General features: G+C 44.7%; 1 protein-coding gene across 1 annotated transcript in view; it reads left to right on the top strand.

The window, feature by feature from the left end:
* The first annotated feature begins 1,174 nt into the window (after positions 1 to 1,174).
* LOC108939007 (neural cell adhesion molecule L1-like protein) overlaps positions 1,175 to 6,000 on the top strand; it is a 46,571-nt gene continuing 41,745 nt past the window's right edge. Inside the window, exon 1 of the mRNA XM_029259673.1 lies at positions 1,175 to 1,558. The gene's annotated coding sequence lies outside the window, so the exon portion shown is untranslated. The remainder of the gene's footprint in view (positions 1,559 to 6,000) is intronic.

Here is a 6,000-nt window from a genome sequence, read left to right as displayed (position 1 = left end):
GGAGGCTCAGCTCGTCTACATTCAGGTGTTGATGGTCCTGATAATGTGGCGTGCAAGCAGTCCTTGGAACACCGGCACACAGCGAGAGTCCACTCCCGCTACGACCATTGTCGCGACTATCACGCAGCTGTCGCGATCATCGCGATCGCGATCAACTGTCGCAACTATCACACAACTGTCGGGATCGCCACCACCGTGTGTGCGACTGTCGCGATTGACTATCGCGACCACTCTTGCGACTATAGCAATCGCCGCGATAGTCGCGACAGTTCATCGCGATAGTCCGGCGCACGCGCGCTCGCTCACTTTGAAGTTGTTCCCGCGCAAACGAAAAAAAAAAAAAAAAACCTCGCAGAAAGCAGAGACAAAAGTATTTCTTGAGTACAAGCGAAATACATGGGCAGCGTTTCAACAGAAGTCCATCTTTTTTTTTTTGCCCCCATAGAAATGAAGCTGTGATAAACCTTAGTGGAAACACGCATTCGCAAACAGTTCAGACTCGGAAGCACTGATCCAACATATGATTTTCTGTCTTGTTTTTATCATCTCGAAAAGAAGCCTGAGGTTTTCTCCTTTTTTCGAGAAAACAAGACAGAAAAAACATGTATCCCTATGTCATCTGCATAACATTATTAATTATATTTATTATTAATTACATGTCATTCATATATATTTGATAAAGTGATAGAATGTTAAACTATATAATAAATTATAACTATATATAATACAATATACTATGAATAGATATATATTTTTAATAGAGCCTCCCTTTTTCGGTTGTTTCAGCAATACCCTGACCCAACAAATATTATTCACATAGTCCCAACACAACTGGATAAGTAAACGTAGATGGATTGTACACAATGAAATTAAGTTGAGACAAAATGCAAACGAATTGTATTGCATCAACTAATTTTTATTAAGTAAATTGAACAAGCAGTAAAAGTCATGGTGAGTGAAGACCGTCTGTTAGAAGTCTACATAGATCGGAACATTTTATTGCAGCGTGATCATCACTTTTTTGATGTATTGAATTTCACTTGGACTTTACGCAATATAATTTTGTTCTCATCACAAACATACATGTAAATTGATTGTAAATGTATTGTTTTAGTATTTTCAGTAGAGCTGCTTTCCATTTTTTTTCCAGTCAGTGATCTGCTCAAGAGGAAGCCTCTGCGAAGCTCTTGTGTGCTTCTCTCTCTTTGCCGCATTACCACGTTCACGTCCACGGCGCTCTGCTGTGGCAGGGGGTCCCGGGTCCTCGGTGCCAGGGGACCCAACAGCTGGATCCCGGGGGGTTTCCGCTGTGTTCATACACTACACTTGTCACAATTGCTCTTCACTCAGATGTTTCCCCAAAATCCATGCTAAGCCTAAGGCCACACCTTCGCCTTCTCCCCCCGCTTCTGTCACTTCGCTCGCGTGTGAGCCTCGGAATAAAGTGCTCCCTCCCTTCCCGTGTGGAGTGGATCCTGTCCCGGAGGCGTCCGCCGCCGCCGCTGCTGCTGCACCGATCGCAGGGGAGCACCGCGGAACCGCCACTTAGCGCCGTCCCGTAAGTGGAGCGCCTTTCGCTGCGCTACCGCCGCGCTCCCGCCGCGCTCCGTCACGCTCTTCGCTGACAGCGCTCCTGAAACTCCAAGACGCAGTCGCTTGTCGTACTTAGCGTGGCGGCATTTTCAGAGAACTTTTCAAATATTTTTAAAAAAGAAACTTTTCTGCAGCCTCATTCATTTGAACCGTATGAACAGGAGTGTTTTTTTCCCCCCCAGTTATTATTTTTCTTTTTTATTTTGTCGCACTTCGATGCATTCACGTTCGTATTGTTGGAATTTACATTCGACTCCTGACACAGAGATTATGATGCCGTGCGACTTCTAAACGCCCTGATTGCTAAAACTGTATTACCTTTATTATTATTATTATTATTATTATTATTATTATTATTATTATTATTATTATGGGGGTGCGGTGGTGCAGCGGGTTGGGCCGCAGTCCTGCTCTCCAGTGGGTCTGAGGTTCGAGTCCCGCTTGGGGTGCCTTGCGACGGACTGGCGTCCCGTCCTGGGTGTGTCCCCTCCCCCTCCGGCCTTACGCCCTGTGTTACCGGGTAGGCTCCGGTTCCCCGTGACCCCGTATGGGACAAGCGGTTCTGAAAATGTGTGTGTATTATTATTATTATTATTGAAAAAAAAATCCCACTCTGTTCTGTATAATAAACGTCTAAAAACAACAGGTGAGCCGGATTTGGACCCTCCCTTCTCCTCTCACGTTTTTGCAGGGATGACTATTTCAAGTTTCAAGTTTAAATATGGACATAGCTCACCGTACAGCTTGAAGTAATGCAAAATCATTGCGTTTGTGCCGTATATGGAGAATGTTTTACAAGGCTTACTGTAAGGGGTGTGATGTGTGTGAACATACCCTGCACAGCAGAAAACAAACATATAACTGTAAAATATGTGGTACGCTATCCGAGAGGGCAGAATACGCAGCTTGCGCTCATTGTCATTTACTAATTACTCAAGTGTTTGCGAGTTCTCATCACTGATTTAGTGCCCATGCGTTTATAAAACACAGCAACGAGTTGCACTGTACGTTCATGCACGTGCCACTTTGCCAAAGGGATTTCATGATTATTGTATGATTTCATGTTGGGTCGCAGCTTTTGTTGGTTCTGCAACAGTCATCTTCGGCTGGTTAATCATCTCCATGTGGTGGAACACCAAAACCAAATCTCTGCTTTCTCTTTCTGTAGCTGAGAAATAGGTCAACACCCCCCACCCCACGCCACCCCACCCCGCACCAGTTCAGTGGGCTATACTAACTGGCGGAGTCCAGGATCCCTGAGCAGAGCTGACCCACTGCCTCAGTCTCTAGCATCACCTGCATATTTAGGGCAGCTCACTAGTCTCTGAAATACACACAGCGACATACTTAAAAGCCTGTTTCTTTCATTGTGGTTTTTTTCTGAACACCCACATAGTTTTGCACTGTTGGTGTTTCACAGCGCCTGGGTGGTGCGAGAGGACATGGGTTCAACCCCCACTCAGTCTGTGTGGAGTTTGCATGTTCTCCCTGTGTCTGGCATGGGTTTCCTCCAGGTGCTCTGGTTTCCTCCCACAGTCCAAAGACATGCTGTTCAGGTTCCCCCATAGTGTGTGAGTGACAGAGAGAGTGTGTTACACTCATGTATGGATGAGTGACCCATTGTAAGTAGTATCTAGCAGAGTAAGTTACCTTGGTAAATAAGGTGCGTGGGCTGATAACCCTACATAGAGTTTGTTGGGAGTCACTTTGGAGAAAAGCATTTTGCTAAATTCATAAATGTAAAATTGTTTCAGAAACAGCGTTGTATGCCCAGGCCCACTCTATCACAGTTTAGAGTGTTTCTTTTTTTTTTCCATGCAAACACACAATAGTATCACGTACACACAGTGCTCATACAGTAGATGCAGGACAGTAGTGTAGTGTTCAGTGGTGTCACCTTGCAGTCTGAAGGTTCTTGCTTTGAATCCCACACCAACTGTGCTGCTCTTTATGAAGAAACATGCCAAGAATTTCCACTGTACTCTTTGAATGGTTAAATCATCCTAATGTGGCTTCTTAAACTTGTAAGCTGCCTTGAGCAAAGATGAATGTTAATCACTGTGTTCATATCCCACCATAGTCTAAACTGATTGCCCACACTGCAAATATTTGTACTGTACGTTGATCTCGCCCAGGCTGTCACGGACAAAGATTCCAAGTACTCTTGTGTATGTTTGCATTCTTTAAAATGAATCGCAAAAAGCAGACACAGTAAGAAAGAAAGTGAAACACCACATATTGTTGCAGATGTTGCCACAATACCTTGACTGAGAATTGCGTTTATCCTCAGAAACCTGTCGCTTTGGCACTCTCTCCGAGTTTGTTCAACCTCCGTGCCTTCAAGTTGGCTTTTCCTCTGTGTTCTATCCAGTGGTATTCCAGGCTGTTTCCTCGGAGTCATTACATAATTTATCAGCTTACGCCACAAAGAGCTTCTAAATACACCGTTTTGTTATTCTGTTATTCTGCCGCTGCTATTCTATTCTCAGAAACAGCTGAGTTTTATTGATTCAAGAAGCATTTCATGCAATATTGCCATAATATAGATTATCCCTGCTCATACGTGTTACAGCCAGACCACTTCCAGGAATGAAACCAATCTTCTCCATCTTAGAAATCTGAGTCATGCACTATTATCACGAATTTTATAAGGGTTCAACGGCAGCTTTTCTCCTGAGATTTGAACTCAGATGTTAAGTCTTGTTTTCTTTCTCCTTCTCATGAACATGCACTCATGCAGCCACCAACAGATGTAGACAAAAATGCTCTCCGGTTTCCTCGACCGCTGTCAACGTGTCCCCCCTGCTGAGGTGGATGTGTTGTTTGGGCTGAGCACAGGGGCAAGCATCAGCAGGTGGAATGGACCTCATTCCTAGTCGGTAGTGCCTTGGGGGCACTGTGAGCGGGCAACCAGGTGGAAAATGTGCTCTCGGTGTCCAGGCACACATCTGCCTTTTAGGCTGTCAGGCCGTGTACCCTGCACTGCAGAGGTCTCCGTTGCCAAGGCAGCATGATGATATCATAAGTCACTCATTGCCAGTCCATTATTTTGTTTTAGGGTCTGTACTTGAAGCCCATGCTATTTCGTTTTTATGTTAGAAACAGAGGTGATGTTAAAAAAGGCCAGCATGCATCTCTTTATGTCATTGCAAAGTCTTCAAGCAACAGCTTTTAACAATTTTAGCATTTTAAGAGCTTTTTGAACTGATGTTATTACTTGCCTTCTGTATATTACTCAAGTATACCAAATTCGATGTAAATTGCAAAATGGGAAATAACATTGACTTCTACACCTGAATTCATTGGATAGAACATTTTTCTCTTCAGCTTTCTAACACAAGACTATGTTTTTATACTCTCCAGATGGTTGTTAAGTTAAAAACTCTGGCACTGCCCATCTGGCCGCAAAAATTAAAAAAAAAATTTAAAAAAAAGTTTTGGAATTTCCACCTTTAGGCAGCTTGATTGCTTCCACTGAGCAGTAATGTGTCATAATTATACAAAAATCTGAAAACACGTAGCATACCAATATGTTATGCGCATACGTACAGAAGAAACTGGAGGGAAAATAGGGTGTGATGGAAGGTCTTCTGTTTAAGAACACCAATCAGTCAAAATGTTTTAAAAAAGGCAGGTTTTAACCCCAGTAGCCAAATCCCCCAGTCCATCCCATGGAATTTATCCTGACAGTGTGTAGTGACTGTGAACCTTCAGGGCTGTGTGTGTGTTTGAAAGGAAAAGAGAACAATTAGCTACAGAGGGGATCTTAAAGACGTAAATCTTTGAAGTCCTGGAACCACGGCAGGGGTAGCAATCCTATCAGGCTTCGCGGGCGTAGCGGTTTTTCATGCCACCGTGCAGGTCCCCCGCGCCCGTGTGACAGGTCCCTGCTGTGTGCGTCTCTGTTCCCGTTCTGTGTCGCTGCGGTGCTGGAATACGGCAGGAACAGCTGGGGTGCCCGGCTCCGCTTGAGGCCGCACGGTTGTGTGAACGGTCCCGCCGTGCGTTTTTACACAGGGAACAGACAAACAGCTGTTTACCATCACAGGGGCATTCAGATGACTTTTTAATGCTAATTAACATAAACGCGCGCGCCTCGCTTCAGTTATTTGTAACGGTGGATCAACTGTTTGCATTTCAAATGGCTGAGACTGCATTGCTGCAGCGAAATGGTCCGGTCCGGTTACGCATTTTGTCCGTTTTGTCTACGTAGACTCGTCCGCAAAAAAACCTGCTGTCTATCTGCTTTTTGTTGCTTTGCCTTGTCTTCGGTTCATTTCCAGAACAGCCGCCGTCGATTTTTCAGGCCGCCCTAGTCACCTTGCAGCACCTCGTATGTTACCACCTGTTGCTACCAGACCTGTTGGTCGCAAAATCCCTGGTTTTCCACGACTTTCCGTGAAGACA

The sequence above is a fragment of the Scleropages formosus genome, chromosome 2 (assembly GCF_900964775.1).
Source record: "Scleropages formosus chromosome 2, fSclFor1.1, whole genome shotgun sequence".
Lineage (NCBI taxonomy): Eukaryota > Metazoa > Chordata > Actinopteri > Osteoglossiformes > Osteoglossidae > Scleropages > Scleropages formosus.
The sequence above is the reverse complement of the archived record's forward strand: the minus strand, read 5'-3'. Positions and strand labels throughout refer to the sequence as shown.